Source organism: Triticum aestivum, chromosome 3A (assembly GCF_018294505.1).
Source record: "Triticum aestivum cultivar Chinese Spring chromosome 3A, IWGSC CS RefSeq v2.1, whole genome shotgun sequence".
In the NCBI taxonomy this organism is placed as follows: domain Eukaryota; kingdom Viridiplantae; phylum Streptophyta; class Magnoliopsida; order Poales; family Poaceae; genus Triticum; species Triticum aestivum.
In genome coordinates this window covers 17,901,616-17,927,960 of record NC_057800.1, presented here as the reverse complement: position 1 = coordinate 17,927,960, position 26,345 = coordinate 17,901,616, and the positions used below count along the sequence as shown (strand labels likewise).

Here is a 26,345-nt window from a genome sequence, read left to right as displayed (position 1 = left end):
AAACACGGTGCCGCCTCCAGCGCACAGTCGAGGAATGGCGCCGGTCCAGCCGCCGAGCCGCGCTCGCGTTTGCCTAGGCCCAGGCTTCTCAACGGCAACGCGGTGTTCCCGGCGAAAGGCGGTGGCCACGCACGGCGCGCGACCTGTGAAGTGTTAAATTGTGATCCAAATTATACCGTGTTGGACTAGACATAGTACAACCGGTGTTGGCCTTTGCGTTAACGTCGACGTGTACGAGTACAACTCGTTTACTTGTCTTTCAAGGACTCTCATGTATTGCCCTCATATATACCCCATGTAGTCGCACCTCAGACGGACTATCGTCTCGTGCTTGTAATACTCCTCCATCATAGTGATTGCGCCTTCGTGCGTCCCTGGTTTTCTCCTGCAAGGGTTTCCACGTAAAAATCCATTTCTCTCGTGTCTCGTTTATTCTCGTTATTATCTAACAAGTGGTATACATAGCTGAGGTTTCAGATACGAGATTGAGTCTGAGAGAGCTAGGGTTCGGTGTGCGCCGCTGCACACGTCTGGCGATCCGCGGCAATCGATTTTCCCTGCAGCCGAGACCGATAGGTATTGTGCCGCTGATCAGTTTCCTACCCGAGCAGTTTTTGGAGACGGACACAAGCTTCCGTTGCTCCGTCGCGTCAAATCACAAGTTCGCTGCGTTGCCGTTGCTGCTCCACGTAAGGACTTAAGTCCCGAGGCACATCAGCCTGCGCTTGTACTAGTACATCAACCGAAGTTGCTTTTGCTCACAAAGGTTGTTGTTGCTACTTCACGTGGGATCACAAGGCTCAAGTCTTGAGGTGCAAACCTGATTTGATCTAATCTGCTACTAGTGCTCCTCTATGTGAGGCTAGTACTGCTAGTTTGTTCTTCGTTCATCTGCTACGTCCAGCTGCTATTTATTCTGTTCTATTTGCTTCGTATATTAAATTCTGTCAAGAATTTTTCTACTTCGACTTGTACTACTTTGTGCATAGTTTATCAACTCATGGCATCCATGAAGTAAGATTATCCACTGCTGGATCGTGACACAAGGTTTACCCTATGGCAAGTCAAGATACGGGCGTTGTTGGCACAGGCCGACTATGATGTAGCACTGGATAGTTTTGGGAAGAACCGAATTGAGGACTGGACTGCTGATGAGAAAAGAATTGATTGTAAGGCTTTGCCACAAATTCAACTCCATTTGCATAATAATATTTTGCAGGAAGTTTTGAGCGAGAAAACTGCCGCTGCTCTATGGTTAAAGCTGAAAGGGATTTGCATGACTAAAGATCTCACCAGCAAGATGCATCTGAAACAAAAATGATTCCTGCACAGGTTACCTGAGGGAGGTAATGTTTTGAATCATATTTCAGAATTTAAAGAGATCATATCTGATCTAGCTGCAATGGAGGTTAAGTATGAAGAGGAAGATACTGCTCTAATGTTACTTTGTTCACTGCCAAGTTCTTATACCAATTTTAGAAACACCATATTATACAGTCGTGATACTCTCACACTTAATGAAGTTTATGAAGCTTTGAACTCTAAGGAGAAGATGAAATTAATGGTGCCTCATGATGGTTCGAGTTCATCCCAAGCCGAGGGATTATCTGTTCGTGGCAGGACAAACGAGAAGAACTCCAATAATGGAAACTGAGGCAAAAGTAAAAACGGCTACAGGGGCCGGTCGCAATCCAGAGACAAGAAGTATTGCAGGTATTGCAAGAGAGACGAGCATGCCATCTCTGAGTGTTTCAAGTTGCAGAATAAAGAAAAGAGGAAAGGTAACAAACAAGGTAAAAATTCTGCTAACGTTGCTCGTGATGATAGTTCCGATGATGCTCTTGTCGTTATTGCTGGATGTGCTGAGACCAATGATGAGTGGGTACTTGACACTGCATGCACTTTTCATATGTGTCCACATAGAGATTGGTTTAATACTTTTGACTCCACTAGTTCTGCTGGTTCCGTTTTGGGTTTTGATAATTCACCATGCAAGATTGAGGGCATATGTTCTATTCGAATCAAAATATTTGATGGCATAATCAGAACTTTGACAGATGTTCGGTATATTTCGAAGATGAAGAGAAATCTTATTTCTATGTGTGCCCTTGATGCAAAGGGGTACAAATATTCAGGTGGAGATAGTTTTTTGAAGGTCACCAAAGGTTCCCTTGTTGTGATGAAAGGTGACTTAAGTTCGACCAATGGTCTTTATTACCTTCGAGGTTCTACTATTTCAGGTAACGCTACTCCAGTTATTTCAAAGAATTCTGATTGTGATGCTGCTAACCTTTGGCATATGCGTCTTGGACATATGAGTGAACTTGGTTTGGCAGAGTTAAATAAGAGAGGTCTTCTTGATGGATATGAACCTGGTAAACTGAAATTTTGTGAGCATTGTATCTTCGGCAAACGCAAGAGGGTGAAGTTCAACACTTCGACTCATACAACTGAAGGTATTCTTGATTATGTTCATTCTGATTTATGGGGACCATCTCACAGAAAGTCACTAGGTGGTGCTAGTTACATGCTGACTATTATTGATGATTATTCGAGAAAAGTATGGCCTTATTTCTTGAAGCATAAATATGAAGCATTCTCAGCTTTTAAGGAGTGGAAGATTATGATTGAAAGACAAACTTAAAAGAAGGTAAAGATACTTCGCACTGATAATGGTATGGAATTCTGTTCTAAGCAATTTAAGAATTATTGCAAGTCTGAAGGCATTGCCAGACACTACACCGTTCCTTATACTCCTCAACAAAACGGTGTTGCTGAGCGTATGAACAGGACCATTATTTCCAGAGCCCGTTGCATGTTGTCCAATGTAGGTTTGCATAGGCGTTTTTGGGCTGAGGCCGCTTCCACTGCTTGCTATCTGATTAATCGTTCACCATATATTGCTCTTAATAAGAAAACTCCAATTGAGGTATGGTCTGGTTCACCTGCTGATTATTCACAATTGAGAGTTTTTGGTTGCACTGCTTATGCTCATGTTGATAATGGAAAATTGGAGCCTAGGGTTATTAAGTGCATCTTTCTTGGTTATAAGTCTGGTGTTAAAGGTTTTAAATTATGGAATCCTGAAACCCAGAAGGTTGTTATTAGCAGAAATGTTATCTTTAATGAATCTGCTATGTTACATGATGTTTCATCTACTAATGTTCCCGTTGGGAGTGAACAGCGGCCTATTCTTCAGGAGCCTACTGTTCAGGTGGAGCATGTTATTGATAAAGGTGATACATCTGGTAATGAAATTGTTGATGCACATGATGAACCCGTCGTTAATGATGATAATGTCACTCCCACTCCAAATCAGCCTATTGTTCTGAAGGAAATATGCCGTAGAGGCAATAATAAAGTTATTATTTATTTCCTTATATCATGATAAAAGTTTATTATTCATGATAGAATTGTATTAACCGGAAACATAATACATGTGTGAATATATAGACAAACAGAGTGTCACTAGTATACCTCTACTTGACTAGCTCGTTAATCAAAGATGGTTATGTTTCCTAACCATGGACAAAGAGTTGTCATTTGATTAAACGGGATCACATCATTAGTTGAATGATCTGATTGACATGACCCATTCCATTAGCTTAGCACCCGATCGTTTAGTATGTTGCTATTGCTTTCTCCATGACTTATACATGTTCCTATGACTATGAGATTATGTAACTCCCGTGTGCCGGAGGAACACTTTGTGTGCTACCAAACGTCACAAGTAAGTGGGTGATTATAAAGGTGCTCTATAGGTGTCTCCAAAGGTACATGTTGGGTTGACGTATTTCGAGATTAGGATTTGTCACTCCGATCGTCGGAGAAGTATCTCTGGGTCCTCTCGGTAATGCACATCACTTAAAGCCTTGCAAGCAATGCAACTAATGAGTTAGTTGCGAGATGATGTATTATGGAACGATTAAAGAGACTTGCCGGTAACGAGATTGAACTAGGTATTGGATACCGATGATCGAATCTCGGGCAAGTAACATACCGATGACAAAGGGAACAACATATGTTGTTATGCGGTCTGACCGATAAAGATCTTCGTAGAATATGTAGGAGCCAATATGGGCATCCAGGTCCCGCTATTGGTTATTGACCGGAGACATGTCTCGGTCATGTCTACATTGTTCTCGAACCCGTAGGGTCCGCACGCTTAAGGTTTCGATGACAGTTATATTATGAGTTTATACGTTTTGATGTACCGAAGGTTGTTCGGAGTCCCGGATGTGATCACAGACATGACGAGGAGTCTCGAAATGGTCGAGACATAAAGATTGATATATTAGAAGCCTATGTTTGGATATCGAAAGTGTTCCGGGTGAAATCGGGATTTTACCGGAGTACCGGGAGGTTACCGGAACCCCCTGGGAGCTATATGGGCCTTAGTGGGCCTTAGTAGAAAAGAGAAGAGGCAGCCTGAGATGGGCCATGCGCCCCTCCCCTCCCTTGGTCCGAATAGGACAAGGAGAGGGGGCCGGCCCCCCTTTCTCTTCCCCCCCCTCCGCGAATCCTATTCCAACTAGGATTGGGGGGGGGGGAATCCTACTCCCAGAGGGAGTAGAACTCCTCCTGGCGCGCCACCTCTAGGCCGGCCGCACCCCCCCTTGAACCTTTATATACGGAGGCAGGGGCACCCAGAGACACACAAGTTGATCCACGTGATCATATTCTTAGCCGTGTGCGGCGCCCCCTACCACCATAGTCCTCGATAATATTGTAGCGGTGCTTAGGCGAAGCCCTACGACAGTACTACATCAAGATCATCACCACGCCGTCGTGCTGACGGAACTCTTCCCCGACACTTTGCTGGATCAGAGTCCGGGGATCGTCATCGAGCTGAACGTGTGCTAAAACTCGGAGGTGCTGTAGTTTCGGTGCTTGATCGGTCGGGCCGTGGAGACGTACGACTACACCAACCAAACGCTTCCGTTGTCGATCTACAAGGGTACGTAGATCACACTCTCCCCTCTCGTTGCTATGCATCACCATGATCTTGCGTGTGCGTAGGAAATTTTTTGAAATTACTACGTTCCCCAACAGTGGTATCAGAGCCTAGGTTTTATGTGTTGATGTTATATGCACGAGTAGAACACAAGTGAGTTGTGGGCGATATAAGTCATACTGCTTACCAGCATGTCATACTTTGGTTCGGCGGTATTGTTGGATGAAGCGGCCCAGACCGACATTACACGTACGCTTACGCGAGACCGGTTCTCCCGACGTGCTTTGCACATAGGTGGCTTACGGGTGACAGTTTCTCCAACTTTAGTTGAACCGAGTGTGGCTACGCCCGGTCCTTGCGAAGGTTAAAACAGCACCAACTTGACAAACTATCGTTGTGGTTTTGATGCGTAGGTAAGATTGGTTCTTGCTTAAGCCCGTAGCAGCCACGTAAAACTTGCAACAACAAAGTAGAGGACGTCTAACTTGTTTTTGCAGGGCATGTTGTGATGTGATATGGTCAAGACATGATGCTGAATTTTATTGTATGAGATGATCATGTTTTGTAACCGAGTTATCGGCAACTGGCAGGAGCCATATGGTTGTCGCTTTATTGTATGCAATGCAATCGCGCTGTAATGCTTTACTTTATCACTAAGCGGTAGCGATAGTCGTGGAAGCATAAGATTGGCGAGACGACAACGATGCTACGATGGAGATCAAGGTGTCGCGCCGGTGACGATGGTGATCATGACGGTGCTTCGGAGATGGAGATCACAGGCACAAGATGATGATGGCCATATCATATCACTTATATTGATTGCATGTGATGTTTATCTTTTATGCATCTTATCTTGCTTTGATTGACGGTAGCATTATAAGATGATCTCTCACTAAATTATCAAGAAGTGTTCTCCCTGAGTATGCACCGTTGCGAAAGTTCTTCGTGCTGAGACACCACGTGATGATCGGGTGTGATAGGCTCTACGTTCAAATACAACGGGTGCAAAACAGTTGCACACGCGGAATACTCAGGTTATACTTGACGAGCCAAGCATATGCAGATATGGCCTCGGAACACGGAGACCGAAAGGTCGAGCGTGAATCATATAGTAGATATGATCAACATAGTGATGTTCACCAATGAAACTACTCCATCTCACGTGATGATCGGACATGGTTTAGTTGATTTGGATCACGTGATCACTTAGAGGATTAGAGGGATGTCTATCTAAGTGGGAGTTCTTTAAGTAATTTGATTAATTGAACTTAAATTTATCATGAACTTAGTACCTGATAGTATCTTGCTTATGTATGTTTGATTGTAGATAGATGGCCCGTGCTGTTGTTCCGTTGAATTTTAATGCGTTCCTTGAGAAAGCAAAGTTGAAAGATGATGGTAGCAATTACACGGACTGGGTCCGTAACTTGAGGATTATCCTCATTGCTGCACAGAAGAATTACGTCCTGGAAGCACCGCTGGGTGCCAGGCCTGCTGCTGGAGCAACACCAGATGTTATGAACGTCTGGCAGAGCAAAGCTGATGACTACTCGATAGTTCAGTGTGCCATGCTTTACGGCTTAGAATCGGGACTTCAACGACGTTTTGAACGTCATGGAGCATATGAGATGTTCCAGGAGTTGAAGTTAATATTTCAAGCAAATGCCCGGATTGAGAGATATGAAGTCTCCAATAAGTTCTATAGCTGCAAGATGGAGGAGAACAGTTCTGTCAGTGAGCATATACTCAAAATGTCTGGGTATAATAATCACTTGATTCAGATGGGAGTTAATCTTCCAGATGATTGCGTCATTGACAGAATTCTCCAATCACTGCCACCAAGCTACAAGAGCTTCGTGATGAACTATAATATGCAAGGGATGAATAAGACTATTCCCGAGCTCTTCGCAATGCTGAAAGCTGCGGAGGTAGAAATCAAAAAGGAGCATCAAGTGTTGATGGTCAACAAGACCACTAGTTTCAAGAAAAAGGGCAAAGGGAAGAAGAAGGGGAACTTCAAGAAGAACAGCAAGCAAGTTGCTGCTCAAGAGAAGAAACCCAAGTCTGGACCTAAGCCTGAAACTGAGTGCTTCTACTGCAAGCAGACTGGTCACTGGAAGCGGAACTGCCCCAAGTATTTGGCGGATAAGAAGGATGGCAAGGTGAACAAAGGTATATGTGATATACATGTTATTGATGTGTACCTTACTAATGCTCGCAGTAGCACCTGGGTATTTGATACTGGTTCTGTTGCTAATATTTGCAACTCGAAACAGGGACTACGGATTAAGCGAAGATTGGCTAAGGACGAGGTGACGATGCGCGTGGGAAACGGTTCCAAAGTCGATGTGATCGCGGTCGGCACGCTACCTCTACATCTACCTTCGGGATTAGTATTAGACCTAAATAATTGTTATTTGGTGCCAGCGTTGAGCATGAACATTATATCTGGATCTTGTTTAATGCGAGACGGTTATTCATTTAAATCAGAGAATAATGGTTGTTCTATTTATATGAGTAATATCTTTTATGGTCATGCACCCTTGAAGAGTGGTCTATTCTTATTGAATCTCGATAGTAGTGACACACATATTCATAATGTTGAAGCCAAAAGATGCAGAGTTGATAATGATGGTGCAACTTATTTGTGGCACTGCCGTTTAGGTCATATCGGTGTAAGCGCATGAAGAAACTCCATACTGATGGACTTTTGGAACCACTTGATTATGAATCACTTGGTACTTGCGAACCGTGCCTCATGGGCAAGATGACTAAAACACCGTTCTCCGGTACTATGGAGAGAGCAACAGATTTGTTGGAAATCATACATACAGATGTATGTGGTCCGATGAATATTGAGGCTCGTGGCGGATATCGTTATTTTCTCACCTTCACAGATGACTTAAGCAGATATGGGTATATCTACTTAATGAAACATAAGTCTGAAACATTTGAAAAGTTCAAAGAATTTCAGAGTGAAGTTGAAAATCATCGTAACAAGAAAATAAAGTTTCTACGATCTGATCGTGGAGGAGAATATTTGAGTTATGAGTTTGGTGTACATTTGAAACAATGCGGAATAGTTTCGCAACTCACGCCACCCGGAACACCACAGCGTAATGGTGTGTCCGAACGTCGTAATCGTACTTTACTAGATATGGTGCGATCTATGATGTCTCTTACTGATTTACCGCTATCGTTTTGGGGTTATGCTTTAGAGACGGCCGCATTCACGTTAAATAGGGCACCATCAAAATCCGTTGAGACGACGCCTTATGAACTATGGTTTGGCAAGAAACCAAAGTTGTCGTTTCTGAAAGTTTGGGGCTGCGATGCTTATGTGAAAAAGCTTCAACCTGATAAGCTCGAACCCAAATCGGAGAAATGTGTCTTCATAGGATATCCAAAGGAAACTATTGGATACACCTTCTATCACAGATCCGAAGGCAAGACTTTTGTTGCTAAATTCGGAAACTTTCTGGAGAAGGAGTTTCTCTCGAAAGATGTGAGTGGGAGGAAAGTAGAACTTGATGAGGTAACTGTACCTGCTCCCTTATTGGAAAGTAGTACATCACAGAAAACTGTTTCTGCGACACCTACACCAATTAGTGAGGAAGCTAATGATAATGATCATGAAACTTCAGGACAAGATACTACTGAACCTCGTAGATCAACCAGAGTGAGATCCGCGCCAGAGTGGTACGGTAATCCTGTTCTGGAAATCATGCTGCTAGATCATGATGAACCTACGAACTATGAAGAAGCGATGGTGAGCCCAGATTCCGCAAAATGGCTTGAAGCCATGAAATCTGAGATGGGATCCATGTATGAGAACAAAGTATGGACTTTGGTTGACTTGCCCGATGATCGGCAAGCAATTGAGAATAAATGGATCTTCAAGAAGAAGACTGACGCTGACGGTAATATTACTGTCTACAAAGCTCGACTTGTCGCAAAAGGTTTTCGACAAGTTCAAGGGGTTGACTACGATGAGACCTTCTCACCCGTAGCGATGCTTAAGTCTGTCCGAATCATGTTAGCAATTGCCGCATTTTATGATTATGAAATTTGGCAGATGGATGTCAAAACTGCATTCCTGAATGGATTTCTGGAAGAAGAGTTGTATATGATGCAACCGGAAGGTTTTGTCGATCCAAAGGGAGCTAACAAAGTGTGCAAGCTCCAGCGATCCATTTATGGACTGGTGCAAGCCTCTCGGAGTTGGAATAAACGCTTTGATAGTGTGATCAAAGCATTTGGTTTTATACAGACTTTCGGAGAAGCCTGTATTTACAAGAAAGTGAGTGGGAGCTCTGTAGCATTTCTGATATTATATGTGGATGACATATTACTGATTGGAAATGATATAGAATTTCTGGATAGCATAAAGGGATACTTGAATAAGAGTTTTTCAATGAAAGACCTCGGTGAAGCTGCTTACATATTAGGCATAAAGATCTATAGAGATAGATCAAGACGCTTAATTGGACTTTCACAAAGCACATACCTTGACAAGATTTTGAAGAAGTTCAAAATGGATCAAGCAAAGAAAGGGTTCTTGCCTGTGTTACAAGGTGTGAAGTTGAGTCAGACTCAATGCCCGACCACTGCAGAAGATAGAGAGAAAATGAAAGATGTTCCCTATGCTTCAGCCATAGGCTCTATCATGTATGCAATGCTGTGTACCAGACCTGATGTGTGCCTTGCTATAAGTTTAGCAGGGAGGTACCAAAGTAATCCAGGAGTGGATCACTGGACAGCGGTCAAGAACATCCTGAAATACCTGAAAAGGACTAAGGATATGTTTCTCGTATATGGAGGTGACAAAGAGCTCATTGTAAATGGTTACGTTGATGCAAGCTTTGACACTGATCCGGACGATTCTAAATCGCAAACCGGATACGTGTTTACATTAAACGGTGGAGCTGTCAGTTGGTGCAGTTCTAAACAAAGCGTCGTGGCGGGATCTACATGTGAAGCGGAGTACATAGCTGCTTCGGAAGCAGCAAACGAAGGAGTCTGGATGAAGGAGTTCATATCCGATCTAGGTGTCATACCTAGTGCATCGGGTCCAATGAAAATCTTTTGTGACAATACTGGTGCAATTGCCTTGGCAAAGGAATCCAGATTTCACAAGAGAACCAAACACATCAAGAGACGCTTCAATTCCATCCGGGATCTAGTCCAGGTGGGAGACATAGAGATTTGCAAGATACATACGGAGCTGAATGTAGCAGACCCGTTGACTAAGCCTCTTCCACGAGCAAAACATGATCAGCACCAAAGCTCCATGGGTGTTAGAATCATTACTGTGTAATCTAGATTATTGACTCTAGTGCAAGTGGGAGACTGAAGGAAATATGCCCTAGAGGCAATAATAAAGTTATTATTTATTTCCTTATATCATGATAAAAGTTTATTATTCATGCTAGAATTGTATTAACCGGAAACATAATACATGTGTGAATACATAGACAAACAGAGTGTCACTAGTATGCCTCTACTTGACTAGCTCGTTAATCAAAGATGGTTATGTTTCCTAACCATGGACAAAGAGTTGTCATTTGATTAAACGGGATCACATCATTAGTTGAATGATCTGATTGACATGACCCATTCCATTAGCTTAGCACCCGATCGTTTAGTATGTTGCTATTGCTTTCTTCATGACTTATACATGTTCCTATGACTATGAGATTATGTAACTCCCGTGTGCCGGAGGAACACTTTGTGTGCTACCAAACGTCACAACGTAACTGGGTGATTATAAAGGTGCTCTACAGGTGTCTCCAAAGGTACATGTTGGGTTGACGTATTTCGAGATTAGGATTTGTCACTCCGATCGTCGGAGAGGTATCTCTGGGCCCTCTCGGTAATGCACATCACTTAAGCCTTGCAAGCAATGCAACTAATGAGTTAGTTGCGAGATGATGTATTACGGAACGAGTAAAGAGACTTGCCGGTAACGAGATTGAACTAGGTATTGGATACCGACGATCGAATCTCGGGCAAGTAACATACCGATGACAAAGGGAACAACGTATGTTGTTATGCTGTCTGACCGATAAAGATCTTCATAGAATATGTAGGAGCCAATATGGGCATCCAGGTCCCGCTATTGGTTATTGACCAGAGACATGTCTCGGTCATGTCTACATTGTTCTCGAACCCGTAGGGTCCGCACGCTTAAGGTTTCGATGACAGTTATATTATGAGTATATACTTTTTGATGTACCGAAGGTTGTTCGGAGTCCCGGATGTGATCACGGACATGACGAGGAGTCTCGAAATGGTCGAGACATAAATATTGATATATTGGAAGCCTATGTTTGGATATCGGAAGTGTTCCGGGTGAAATCAGGATTTTACCAGCGTACTGGGAGGTTACCAGCCCCGGGAGCTATATGGGCCTTAGTGGGCCTTAGTAGAAAAGAGAAGTGGCAGCCTGAGATGGGCCGCGCGCCCCTCCCCTCCCTTGGTCCGAATAGGACAAGGAGAGGGGGCCGGCCCCCTTTCTCTCCCCCCCTCCGCGAATCCTATTCCAACTAGGATTGGGGGGGGGGGGGAATCCTACTCCCAGAGGGAGTAGGACTCCTCCTGGCGCGCCACCTCTAGGCCGGCTGCACCCCCCTTGAACCTTTATATACGGAGGCAGGGGCACCCCAGAGACACACAAGTTGATCCACGTGATCATATTCTTAGCCGTGTGCGGCGCCCCCTACCACCATAGTCCTCGATAATATTGTAGCGGTGCTTAGGCGAAGCCCTACGACAGTAGTACATCAAGATCGTCACCACGCCGTCATGCTGACGGAACTCTTCCCCGACACTTTGCTGGATCGGAGTCCGGGGATCGTCATCGAGCTGAACGTGTGCTAAAACTCGGAGGTGCCGTAGTTTCGGTGCTTGATCGGTCGGACCGCGGAGACGTACGACTACACCAACCAAACGCTTGCATTGTCGATCTACAAGGGTACGTAGATCACACTCTCCCCTCTCGTTGCTATGCATCACCATGATCTTGCGTGTGCGTAGGAATTTTTTTGAAATTACTATGTTCTCCACACTACTAGGAAAAGGCCTACTAATGGCGCGCCTAATTTGGCCATTAATGGCGCATTAGTGGTGCGCCATTAGTAGCACGCCATTACTATATTTTACTAATGGCGCACCACAGGTGCGCCATTAGTATCTGGTATACTAATGGCGCACCCCAGATGCGCCATTAGTATATACAACAGTGCGCCATTAGTATGCCTCCCAGGGGGCCATGTATACCCAGGTGCTTTGGCATACTAATGGCGCATGACAGCAGGATACGCCATTAGTAACTTCGGCATACTAATGGCGCACTCTTTAATGATGCGCCATTAGTATCCTTTGGCATACTAATGGCGCACTATGATGTGATGCGCCATTAGTATGAATATTAGGTTTTTTTTATTTTTTTATTTTCTGTTTTTTGCACAGGTTACAAAATGTATAATTGGACAAAATATAGACAACACACATCAACAACAGATTCATCGAATACAATAGAAGATTAGTCTCTGAATACAATTCATCATTTTAGTCTCCGAATACAAGTCATCATATTAGTCTCCGAAATGAAAAGACCGAACAAAGATAGAACATTATATTACAAGTCTCGAGACCGCGAGTTTGTCTTCACATTACAAGTCGATATCAATCATCTAAACTACCATCACATAGAAGAGAGCTGCGGTCATCACGATGAGCATCATCACGATGAAACTCGTCTTCATCCGGTTCCTCCAACGCTCCCTCCCCTCTCCCGCTAGATAGCGGGCGTATCTAGATTTGGCCTCGGCCCTAGTGGCGTACCCTTTGTAACTGTTACCGCTGAATCGGTGAACCTATCTCCTACACTCCTCCCAGTCGTCGTACACTCCGGGAACCTTACCCTTGTACACGACATACCACGGCATCACTATGCAGTAGCCAAACGAAACGTTAGTACCAATTCACAGACAATACATAAGCAATATATAAGTATGCAACAGAACGATCGGAAGAGAAAAGCAAGACATTAATAGCATCGATTACATCTTAAGTTGAACGACTCTCGAAACCAAAGAAACATACTACAAGTTCATTAAAGTTTAATTACAACATGAGACTCAAGGGACCGGAGCGTGGATGAAGCCGCCATCTATCGTGGGAGTCATGAAAGAACGGGCGTTGTCAGCCTGCATTTGTAGGATTGTGTCGATGTCACTGTTGGACGGTTGATTTCTGAGGTAGAACTGCCCCGCGGTACGAAGGACATCTTGATGGATGATTTCCGCAAACTCCGACTGGATGCGAAAGAATTCTTGTCTGATGTCCGCGTCCTGGAATGCCGACACGCTCGCGGCCCAATCTTTGAGTCTACTCGATAGCATAAGTTGATGATGGTCCCGTACGATCGCCCGCATGTGATGGATGGCATAGTAGGCACCCTTCTGACCGCCAGGCGGTTGCTTGACGCAGCAGAACGTCGTATTGTGGGAGAACACGTGCTTGCCATACTTACGAATAGGCCTGGTGAAGATGCCTCCAGATTTGACGTAGCCAGGAAGAACATCATCAAGAACCTTCTTGACATTTGTGTAGTCTACGTTCGACTGACGGTCCGGGTCGAAATACGTGGCCATGGAATATTTGGGGCTTAGGAGGATGAGCGTGCAACATGTGTCACTGCAGAAAACATGGAATGTTAAAAGAAAAACGATCGAAATCTAAGAATTCATATGTTACGGGGCGGTTGAGGGGAGGACTTATTCGGGAAAGTAAGGCACGAGGAAGTTATCCTTATGTTGGTTTGTCAGAATGACGCCTTCGAGGTAAGTGTTGGAAATATGCCCTAGAGGCAATAATAAAAGTATTATTATATTTCAATGTTCATGATAAATGTCTTTTATTCATGCTATAACTGTATTATCCGGAAATCGTAATACACGTGTGAATACATAGACCACAATATGTCCCTGGTGAGCCTCTAGTTGACTAGCTCGTTGTGATCAACGGATAGTCATGGTTTCCTGACTATGGACATTGGATGTCGTTGATAACGGGATCACATCATTAGGAGAATGATGTGATGGACAAGACCCAATCCTAAGCCTAGCACAAAAGGTCGTGTAGTTCATTTGCTAGAGCTTTGCCAATGTCAAGTATCTCTTCCTTTGACCATGAGAGCGTGTAACTCCTGGATACCGTAGGAGTGCTTTGGGTGTATCAAACGTCACAACGTAACTGGGTGACTATAAAGGTGCACTACAGGTATCTCCGAAAGTATCTATTGTTTTATGCGGATCGAGACTGGGATTTGTCACTCCGTGTAAACGGAGAGGTATCTCTGGGCCCACTCGGTAGGACATCATCATATGCGCAATGTGACCAAGGAGTTGATCACGGGATGATGTGTTACGGAACGAGTAAAGTGACTTGCCGGTAACGAGATTGAACAAGGTATTGGATACCGACGATCGAATCTCGGGCAAGTAACATACCGATAGACAAAGGGAATTGAATACGGGATTGATTAAGTCCTTGACATCGTGGTTCATCCGATGAGATCATCGTGGAACATGTGGGAGCCATCATGGGTATCCAGATCCCGCTGTTGGTTATTGACCGGAGAACGTCTCGGTCATGTCTACATGTCTCCCGAACCCGTAGGGTCTACACACTTAAGGTTCGATGACGCTAGGGTTATAAAGGAAGCTTGTATGTGGTTACCGAATGTTGTTCGGAGTCCCGGATGAGATCCCGGACGTCACGAGGAGTTCCGGAATGGTCCGGAGGTAAAGATTTATATATGGGAAGTCCTGTTTTGGTCACCGGAAAAGTTTCGGGCGATATCGGTATTGTACCGGGACCACCGGGAGGGTCCCGGGGTCCACCAAGTGGGGCCACCTGCCCCAGAAGGCTGCGTGGGCCAAGTGTGGGAGGGGACCAGCCCCTAGGAGGGCTGGTGCGCCCCCCACAAGGAGTCCAAGGCGCAAGAGAGAGTGGGAGGGGGCAAACCCTAGTCCAGATGGGCCTTAAGGCCCATATTGGTGCGCCTCCCTCTCCTCTCCCCCCTTGGCCGCCTCCCCTTTGCCATCTAGGGCTGGCCGCACCCCTTGGGGGTGGGAAACCCTAAAGGGGGCGCAGCCCCCCCTTCCCCCTATATATAGATGAGTTTTGGGGCTGCCATACACATGAGTTCTCTCCCTCTTGGTGCAGCCCTACCTCTCTCCCTACTCCTCCTCTCCCATGGTGCTTGGCGAAGCCCTGCGGGATTGCCACGCTCCTCCACCACCACCACGCCGTTGTGCTGCTGTTGGATGGAGTCTTCCTCAACCTCTCCCTCTCTCCTTGCTGGATCAAGGCGTGGGAGACGTCACCGGGCTGTACGTGTGTTGAACGCGGAGGTGCCGTGCGTTCGGCACTTGATCATCGGTGATTTGAATCACGACGAGTACGACTCCATCAACCCCGTTCACTTGAACGCTTCCGCTTAGCGATCTACAAGGGTATGTAGATGCACTCTCCTTCTACTCGTAGCTGGTTTCTCCATAGATAGATCTTGGTGACACGTAGGAAAATTTTGAATTTCTGCTACGTTCCCCAACAGTGGCATCATGAGCTAGGTCTATTGCGTAGATTCTTTGCACGAGTAGAACACAAAGTAGTTGTGGGCGTTGATGTTGTTCAATATGCTTACCGTTACTAGTCCAATCTTGTTTCGACGGTATTGTGGGATGAAGCGGCCCGGACCGACCTTACACGTACTCTTACGTGAGACAGGTTCCACCGATTGACATGCACTTGGTGCATAAGGTGGCTAGCGGGTGCCAGTCTCTCCCACTTTAGTCGGAACGGATTCGATGAAAAGGGTCCTTATGAAGGGTAAATAGCAATTGGCATATCACGTTGTGGTTTTGCGTAGGTAAGAAACGTTCTTGCTAGAAACCCATAGCAGCCACGTAAAACATGCAACAACAATTAGAGGACGTCTAACTTGTTTTTGCAGGGTATGCTATGTGATGTGATATGGCCAAGAAGAATGTGATGAATGATATGTGATGTATGAGATTGATCATGTTCTTGTAATAGGATTCACGACTTGCATGTCGATGAGTATGACAACCGGCAGGAGCCATAGGAGTTGTCTTTATTTTTGTATGACCTGCGTGTCATTGAAGAACGCCATGTAACTTACTTTACTTTATTGCTAAACGCGTTAGTCATAGAAGTAGAAGTAGTCGTTGGCGTGACAACTTCATGAAGACACGATGATGGAGATCATGATGATGGAGATCATGGTGTCATGCCGGTGACGATGATGATCATGGAGCCCCGAAGATGAAGATCAAAAGGAGCAAAATGATATTGGCCATATCATGTCACTATTTGATTGCATGTGATGTTTATCATGTTTATGCATCTTGTTTACTTAGGACGACGGTAGTAAATAAGATGATCCCTTACAAAATTTCAAGAAGTGTTCTCCCCTAACTGTGCACCGTTGCTACAGTTCGTCGCTTCTAAGCACCACGTGATGATCGGGTGTGATGGATTCTTACGTTCACATACAACGGGTGTAAGACAGTTTTACACAGCGAAAACACTTAGGGTTAACTTGACGAGCCTAGCATGTGCAGACATGGCCTCGGAACACGGAGACCGAAAGGTCGAGCATGAGTCGTATGGTAGATACGATCAACATGAAGATGTTCACCGATGATGACTAGTCCGTCTCACGTGATGATCGGACACGGGCCTAGTTGACTCGGATCATGTAATCACTTAGATGACTAGAGGGATGTCTATCTGAGTGGGAGTTCATAAGATGAACTTAATTATCCTGAACATAGTCAAAAGACCTTTTGCAAATTATGTCGTAGCTCGCGCTATAGTTCTACTGTTTAGATATGTTCCTAGAGAAAATTATAGTTGAAAGTTGATAGTAGCGATTATGCGATCAGTAGAAAGCTTATGTCCTTAATGCACCGCTCAGTGTGCTGAACCCCAAACGTCGTTTGTGGATGTTGTGAACATCGGACATACACGTTTTGATAACTACGTGATAGTTCAGTTAAACGGTTTAGAGTTGAGGCACGAAAGACGTTTTCGAAACATCGCGAAACATATGAGATGCTTCGAGGGCTGAAATTGGGATTTCAGGCTCGTGCCCATGTCAAGAGGTATGAGACCTCCGACAATTTTCTTAGCCTACAAACTAAGGGAGAAAAGCTCAATCGTTGAGCTTGTGCTCAGATTGTCTGAGTGCAACAATCACTTGAATCGAGTGGGAGTTGATCTTCCAAATGAGATAGTGATGTTTCCCCAAAGTCATTGCCACCAAGCTGCTAGAGCTTCGTGATGAACTATAACATATCAGGGATAGATATGATGATCCTTGAGGTATTCGCGATGTTTGACACCGCGAAAGTAGAAATCAAGAAGGAGCATCAATTGTTGATGGTTGGTGAAACCACTAGTTTCAAGAAGGGCAAGGGCAAGAAGGGATACTTCATGAAACGGCAAATCAGCTGCTGCACCAGTGAAGAAACCCGAGGTTGAACCCAAACCCGAGACTAAGTGCTTCTGTAATAAGGGGAACAACCACTGGAGCAGCATTACCCTAGATACTTGGTAGATGAGAAGGCTGGCAAGGTCGATAGAAGTATATTGGATATACATTATGTTAATGTGTACTTTACTAGTACTCCTAGTAGCACCAGGGTATTGGATACCGGTTCGGTTGCTAAGTGTTAGTAACTCGAAATAAAAGCTACGGAATAAACGGAGACTAGCTAAAGGTGAGCTGACGATATGTGTTGGAAGTGTTTCCAAGTTTGATGTGATCTAACATCGCACGCTCCCTCTACCATCAAGATTAGTATTAAACCTGAATAAGTGCTCTTGCACCTAAAGGAATGGTTTATTGAATCTTGATCGTAGGGATACACATTTTCATGCCAAAAGATATAAGATAGTAATGATAGTACCACTTACTTGTGGCACTGCCATGTAAGTCATAATGGTATAAAACGCATGAAGAAGCTCCATGTTGATGGATCTTTGGACTCACTCGTTTTTGAAAAGTTTGAGACATGCGAACCATGTCTATTGGTGTATATGCATGAAGAAACTCCATGCAAATGGATCGTTTGGACTCACTTGATTTTGAATCACTTGAGATATGCAAATCATACCACATAGGCAAGATGACTGAAAAGCCTCGGTTTCAATAAGATGGAACAAGATAGCAACTTGTTGGAAGTAACACATTTTGATGTGTGCAGTCCAATAAGTGCTGAGGCATGCAGTGAATATCGTTATGTTCTTACTTCACAGATGATTCGAGTAGATGTTGAGAATATTTACTTGATGAAACACAAGTCTGAATTATTGAATGGTTCAAGTAATTTCAGAGTGAAGTAGAAGATCATTGTGACAAGAGGATAAAATGTCTATGATATGATCATAGAGATGAATATCTGAGTTACGAGTTTTGGCACACAATTAAGACATTGTGGAAAATGTTTCACAATTAATACCGCCTGGAACACCATAGTGTGATGGTGTGTCCGAACATCATAGTTGCACCCTATTGGATATGGTGCGTACCATGATGTCTCTTATCGAATTACCACTATCGTTCATGGGTTAGGCATTAGAGACAACCACATTCACTTTAAATAGGGCACCACATAATTCCGTTGAGATGACACCGTATGAATTATGGTTTAGAGAAACCTAAGTTGTCGTTTCTTGAAAGTTTGGGGCTGCGACGCTTATGTGGAAAAGTTTCAGGATTGATAAGCTCGAACCCAAAGCGGATAAAATGCATCTTCATAGGACACCCAAAACAGTTGGGTATACCTCCTGTCTCAGATCCGAAAGCAATAAGGGATTGTTTCTAGAATCGGGTCCTTTCTCGAGGAAAAGTTTCTCTCGAAAGAATTGAGTGGGAGGATGGTGGAAACTTGATGAGGTTATTGAACCGTCTCTTCAACTAGTGTGTGGCAGGGCACAGGAAGTTGTTCCTGTGGCACCTACACCAATTGAAGTGGAAGCTTATGATAGTGATCATGAAGCTTCGGATCAAGTCACTACCGAACCTCGTAGGACGACAAGGACACGTACTACTTCGGAGTGGTAAGGTGATCCTGTCTTGAAGGTCATGTTGCTAGACAACAATGAACCTACGAGCTATGGAGAAGCGATGGTGGGCCCGAATTCCGACAAATGGTTAGAAGCCATGAAATCCGAGATAGTATCCATATATCAGAACAAAGCATGGACTTTGATGGACTTGCCCGATGATCGGCAATCCATTGAGATAAATGGATCTTTTAAGAAGAAGACGGACGTGGATGGTAATGTCACCATCTATGAAGCTCGACTTGTGGCGAAGTGTTTTCCGACAAGTTCAAGGAGTTGACTACGATGAGATTTTCTCACTCGTAGCGATGCTTAAAGTCCGTCGGAATCATGTTAGCATTAGCTGCATTTATGAAATCTGGCAGATGGATGTCAAGACAAGTTTCCTTACTAGTTTTCGTAAGGAAAGGTTGTATGCAATACAATCAGAAAAGTTTTGTCGATCCTAAGGATGCTAAAAGGTATGCTAGCTCCAGCGATCCTTCTAAGGACTGGAGTAAGCATCTCGGAGTTGGAATGTACGCTTTGATGAGATGATCAAAGATTTTGGATTTATACAAAGTTTATGAGAAACTTGTATTTCCAAAGAAGTGAGTGGGAGCACTATAGAATTTCTGATGAGTATATGTTGTTGACATATTGATGATCAGAGATGATGTAGAATTTCTAGAAAGCATATAGGGTTATTTGAAAGGTGTTTTTCAATAGAAAACCTGGATTAAGCTACTTGAACATTGAGCATCAAGATCTATAAGGATAGATCAAAATGCTTAATAATACTTTCAAATGAGCACATACCTTGACATGATCTTGAAGGTGTTCAAGATGGACCAGTCAAAGAAGGAGTTCTTGCCTGAGTTGTAAGGTACGAAGTTAAGACTTAAAGCTCGACCACGGCAGAAAAGAGAGAAAGGACGAAGGTCGTCCCCTATGCTTAAGACGTAGGCTCTACAGTATGCTATGCTGTGTACCGCACCTGAAGTGTGCCTTGCCATGAGTCAGTCAAGGGGTACAAGAGTGATCCATGAATGGATCATAGGACAGCGGTCAAAGTTATCCTTAGTAACTAGTGGACTAAGGAATTTTCTCGATTATGGAGGTGGTAAAAGAGTTCGTCGTAAAGGTTACGACGATGCAAGCTTGACACCTATCCGGATAGCTCTGAGTAGAGAGACCGGATACATATAATGGAGCAATAATTTAGAATAGCTCCAAGTAGAACAGTTGTTTGGAATAGCTCCAAATAGAGCGTGGTAGCTGCATCTAGGAGATGACATAGAGATTTGTAAAGCACACACGGATCTGAAAGGTTCAGACCCGTTGACTAAAACCTCTCTCACAAGCAACATGATCAAACATAAAACTCATTGAGTGTTAATCACATAGTGATGTGAACTAGACTACTGACTCTAGTAAACTCTTGGGTATTAGTCACATGGCGATGTGACCTGTGAGTGTTAATCACATGGCGATGTGAACTAGATTATTGACTCTAGTGCAAGTGGGAGACTGTTGGAAATATGCCCTAGAGGCAATAATAAAAGTTATTATTATATTTCTTGTTCATGATAATGTCTTTTATTCATGCTATAACTGTATTATCCGGAAATCGTAATACACGTGTGAATACATAGACCACAATATGTCCCTAGTGAGCCTCTAGTTGACTAGCTCGTTGTGATCAACAGATAGTCATGGTTTCCTGACTATGGACATTGGATGTCGTTGATAACGGGATCACATCATTAGGAGAATGATGTGATGGACAAGACCCAATCCTAAGCCTAGCACAAAAGATCGTGTAGTTCATTTGCTAGAGCTTTGCCAATGTCAAGTATCTCTTCCTTTGACCATGAGAGCGTGTAACTCCTGGATACCGTAGGAGTGCTTTGGGTGTATCAAACGTCACAACGTAACTGGGTGACTATAAAGGTGCACTACAGGTATCTCCGAAAGTATCTATTGTTTTATGCGGATCGAGACTGGGATTTGTCACTCCGTGTAAACGGAGAGGTATCTCTGGGCCCACTCGGTAGGACATCATCATATGCGCAATGTGACCAAGGAGTTGATCACGGGATGATGTGTTACGGAACGAGTAAAGTGACTTGCCGGTAACGAGATTGAACAAGGTATTGGATACCGACGATCGAATCTCGGGCAAGTAACATACCGATAGACAAAGGGAATTGAATACGGGATTGATTAAGTCCTTGACATCGTGGTTCATCCGATGAGATCATCGTGGAACATGTGGGAGCCATCATGGGTATCCAGATCCCGCTGTTGGTTATTGACCGGAGAACGTCTCGGTCATGTCTACATGTCTCCCGAACCCGTAGGGTCTACACACTTAAGGTTCGATGACGCTAGGGTTATAAAGGAAGCTTGTATGTGGTTACCGAATGTTGTTCGGAGTCCCGGATGAGATCCCGGACGTCACGAGGAGTTCCGGAATGGTCCGGAGGTAAAGATTTATATATGGGAAGTCCTGTTTTGGTCACCGGAAAAGTTTCGGGCGATATCGGTATTGTACCGGGACCACCGGGAGGGTCCCGGGGGTCCACCAAGTGGGGCCACCTGCCCCAGAAGGCTGCGTGGGCCAAGTGTGGGAGGGGACCAGCCCCTAGGAGGGCTGGTGCGCCCCCCACAAGGAGTCCAAGGCGCAAGAGAGAGTGGGAGGGGGCAAACCCTAGTCCAGATGGGCCTTAAGGCCCATATTGGTGCGCCTCCCTCTCCTCTCCCCCCTTGGCCGCCTCCCCTTTGCCATCTAGGGCTGGCCGCACCCCTTGGGGGTGGGAAACCCTAAAGGGGGCGCAGCCCCCCCTTCCCCCTATATATAGATGAGTTTTGGGGCTGCCATACACATGAGTTCTCTCCCTCTTGGTGCAGCCCTACCTCTCTCCCTACTCCTCCTCTCCCATGGTGCTTGGCGAAGCCCTGCGAGATTGCCACGCTCCTCCACCACCACCACGCCGTTGTGCTGCTGTTGGATGGAGTCTTCCTCAACCTCTCCCTCTCTCCTTGCTGGATCAAGGCATGGGAGACGTCACCGGGCTGTACGTGTGTTGAACGCGGAGGTGCCGTGCGTTCGGCACTTGATCATCGGTGATTTGAATCACGACGAGTACGACTCCATCAACCCCGTTCACTTGAACGCTTCCGCTTAGCGATCTACAAGGGTATGTAGTTGCACTCTCCTTCTACTCGTAGCTGGTTTCTCCATAGATAGATCTTGGTGACACGTAGGAAAATTTTGAATTTCTGCTACGTTCCCCAACAGTAAGAACTCGCGACTTGCCGGTCCCCAGCACTGCCCAAGATCTTGGCACGCATGTAGAAGGGGTCGACTATCACGATGTCCGGGGTCTTGTCGCGAATGATCCGCATCTCCATACTCAGCGAAAATAGCCGAACGAAGGTGTAGTGCAGCGGATGAAGGTTCAACATAGCGTGGATGTCATCAAACCGCAGGACGATCGTACCCCCGATGGAGTTATCCACAAAGCCCTTGCCCTCTGGCACCTTGGCCGCGAAAACCGGGTATGCCACATCCTTCTCTCCGAGACGCCGCTTCTCCAAAGAAAGAACACTTTCATGAAGACTCCGCATAGCACCGGTTGCAGCATCGAGCATATTTCTCGGTAGCATCGGCCTACCCGCCACATGCACCCTCCTCGAGATATCCTTAGGTGAAGGTGGCTCGTCCTGAGCACGGATCGTACTCAGTGCCGGCTGGCCCGCACCCTTGTTAGTCTTTCTTTTGCGTGCCTTCTTATTCTCCTGTAATGGGACCGAGTTCTGCTCACAGACCGCCTTCTTGAGTGTGTTGGGGCTGATCATATTTCGCACCTCGCCTATCTGAGGCTCGGTGAAGTCAGCAGCTGGAGGCGTCTCCTGAGAGCTGAACTGCAGACGACGCCTGTTGCAACTTGGCTTCTCCGCGGTACCAGCTAGATCGCGCACGTCTTTTGTTGGGTTGGGTTCTTGAGAAGGAGGCCCCATGAAGTCGCCACCGTACCCATGATCGGCAAAGTACTGATCGACGTTGGCAAATGTATCGTCGTCGTCGTCGTTCTGATCCTGTGCCATATGCATGTTTGGATCCAGTGGCATAGGGATGTCCGGCACCGTTGCGGCGGTCTTGCCATGGGGCCGACTTGGCACCAGCACGACTGGCGGTGTTGTCTTTGGGGTGGTGTCCCCCGCCCCCAAACGAATTTGGCTCTTCGGCCAAAGCAGGGGCCAGCTCAGGCAGGCGCTGAGGGTCATCACGTCATCATCGTCGGCCCCGACGGGTCGAATCGGAGGTAACAACTCGTCACAGCCTGGCAGCACCCGAACCAGTTGAACCCTAAACAAGTTGGGTGGCATCTGGGTACCGTGGAACAAGGGGTTGCCCGGTTGAACGATTTTGCCCTTGGCGACATCGACCAACTCGTTGTTCACGAAGTGCAGGAGAGTGCACGGAACGTCGGCGGCGCCCTGCGAAAACATGTAGGGCGTTAGGGATGCCCAGTCAAAGGCAAGGAGATGAAGTCCTCGGCCGAGAGAGGCTTAATTAGTTACCGTGATGATGGCGTCGAGCTCGGCTAATGTCGAGGCACCGCCAACGGCGAGCGTGCAGTTGACGGAGGGGCCGCTTGCTGCAGAGGTGCCGGCCGACGTACACCCGGGTGCATTAAGCTCCCGTGCCGGTGTCGGAGACACCAATGCCGCCTCCGCCGGAGACACCAATGGCCCCGCCATCGCGTTCTGCAAGTTGCTGGCTGTGAAGCTAGGAATCGGGGGCGGCCCCTGTTGGCCGCCCGCAATCCACGCACTAATCCCCTGGATCAAGGTAGGCACAATGGCGGTGATCGTCGCTCCGAGTTTTTGTTGCACTTGCTCTTGGACAATCTCCAGAATCCGCGCCACCTGTGCCCTGAGTTCTTGAACCGCGCACGCCTGGCTTTCCGAGCTGGTCTTTTTCTCCTTTCGCCCACCAGTGTTATAGTATGACGACCATTTTGTCGACAAGCCTTTGCCGGCCACACGACCAGCTGACGTCGGCTTACTGAGCTTATCCTTGTTCTTCATTACATTCAACACCTTATTTAGAGTGGTGTCCCAAGGGTTGCTCTTAGTCGACCCCGCGCTACTGCTTTCAGTCGCCTGCGGAAGGAATGTGAACCATTTAGAAATTTGGTTCATTAATTAGAATGCAACCATATGGAGCTAATTACGCGGGGGTGTATTCCTTACCAGAACAAGCTCAAGCGCCCTGGTCTTCGGATCCGTGGTAAGCTCCTTTGTTTTCGGGTCCTTCTTGTACCGGGCCCTGACAAAGTTCCTGGTCTGCTTGTCACCGTATTTATCGAAGAGGGGCGGTAGGCCTTGCTCGGCACGGTCCGCCTCCTCCTTGTCCCATATAGGCTCCGCCACTCTGTAACCACCGGGACCGAGTGTGTGTTCCCCTAAGTTCAGCTCCCGCATTTCTTTCCCCCACTTACTTGATTCGGAGCTTGCGGTGCTCGAGCAATTGATCTTGAAGTCGTTGTAGTCATCTTTGGTGATCGAAGGATTTTTCTCCTTGATCTTCTCATAACTCTCACCTTTCTCGATCATTCTCTTCACATTGCTTTTCCAAGTAGACAGGGCCGTGCTCATCTTCGTGAGGGCAGCATTGTTCACTTTATTCCCTTTGAGGCTTGTGTTTTCAAATTCAGCGGGGAACTTGTATCGTTCGTGCAGCTTCGTGAAGAGGAGGTTGCGCAAATTCCCTTGGTCAGGATGCCTGAGGTTCTCGGTGTTGATCGAGACGGTGCTCCGGAGAATGCACCCGAGCTGAAGCAAGTACCCCTTGACTATTCGTTCGGGCGCCGTTGGATTCCCGTTGGAGTCCACTTCAGTAACTTCCTCCTTGAGGGTGCGGAGCACGGTCGGGCGCCGGCCCTTCCGTTGCCTCTTCGGTTGGCTGCCATCTGTGCATGCGCCGCCATCATCAGTGGTGGCATCCTCGGTGGCACCATCAGTGGTGGCATCAGTGGGGTCATCCTCGGCGGTACCATCAGTGGTCTCAGGATCGGTGGGGAAGGCGGCGTCCTCATACAAGTGAGGTTGTTCCTCCATCTCCTGGGACAGCTCCCAGAATTTCTTGCCGCCCGAACCCTCGGCCTCATCGTTGTTGGCCATGTTTCTCTATAAATAGGAACAAAGTTTGGTCAAAAAGTTGGTTATTGTCAAGGAACAAGATCTCTAAGTTGACCAAATAACCTAATTCTCGAGGAATGTCGCCAAAAAGTTGGTTATTGTCAAGGAACAATTGAGAGATGTTTGTGATATTGCCTAGGTGTTTTGGGATAGAACCTGTTAGTGTGTTGTTGCTAAGGTCCAAGTCCACGTTCTCAGGGTAACCTAGTTCTTGAGGGGTGTGTCTAGAAAGTTGGTTGCTGCGAAGATACAAGGTTGTGAGTTTGGTCAAATTGCCTATGATGTTTGTGATATTGCCTTGGATCTTGAAGGCACTGTTGCATGATGTAGTGGTACAGCCAGCATGGGACCTCATCTTTGCAGGCTAATTTTCTAGATTGTAACACTGGGATTTGTGCACAAGCTAAGCTAGCTAAGACAGTAGCTTCCTTGCAACCCACAAAATACAAAGGAAAAGGGGTGAAAAGGGGGAGATGGTTAGCTTTGATGAGCAGGCAACATCTTCCTAACCCCCTTCTTCTTGTCTCCTCTCACTATCTCTCTCACACACATGGCAAGCAAGGGTGTCTGAGTGTGTGAAAAAAATACTAAACTAATCCAACCACTAAAGCAAATTAATTTTTATTTTGGTTGAGAATCGGGCACCTTCTAGGTCAAGAAAATTGGGCATGACCTTTGCTAATTTTCTTGACCTTGGAGTGCCCCATTTCTCAACCGAAACAGAAATTAATCAACGTTTCAGGAGAAAGGGGTCATTTTAGAAGATCACAAGTAGCAGCAGCATCACTTGACAAAATCACAACTAGCAGCAGCAACTCGCAGATAGCAGCAGCAGCATCACTTGACAAGTAGTACAGCAGCAGCAGCAGCATGCATGCACTGGTCCATGGCACAAAGTCCATGACCCAGAACATAGCACTTTACTAAAAATGAAGAAGAAAAAAGGCATGCATGCACTGGTTGTAGCAAATCATCACTTCTGAATCAAAATACCATGCTGGTGTAGCCATAGGCCCACATTAGTCTAAAATCCTGC

The 26,345-nt window shown here is 45.8% G+C and overlaps 1 long non-coding RNA gene across 1 annotated transcript; it reads right to left on the bottom strand.

Moving 5' to 3' along the window:
- Positions 1–1,079: 1,079 nt before the first annotated feature.
- LOC123057605 (uncharacterized) lies at positions 1,080–12,992 on the bottom strand. The gene is made up of 3 exons (XR_006426893.1): positions 12,982–12,992; positions 9,560–9,561; positions 1,080–1,397 (listed from the first exon to the last, which is right to left on the bottom strand). It is a non-coding gene; the product is annotated as an uncharacterized lncRNA (long non-coding RNA).
- Between the last annotated feature and the right edge of the window lie 13,353 nt (positions 12,993–26,345).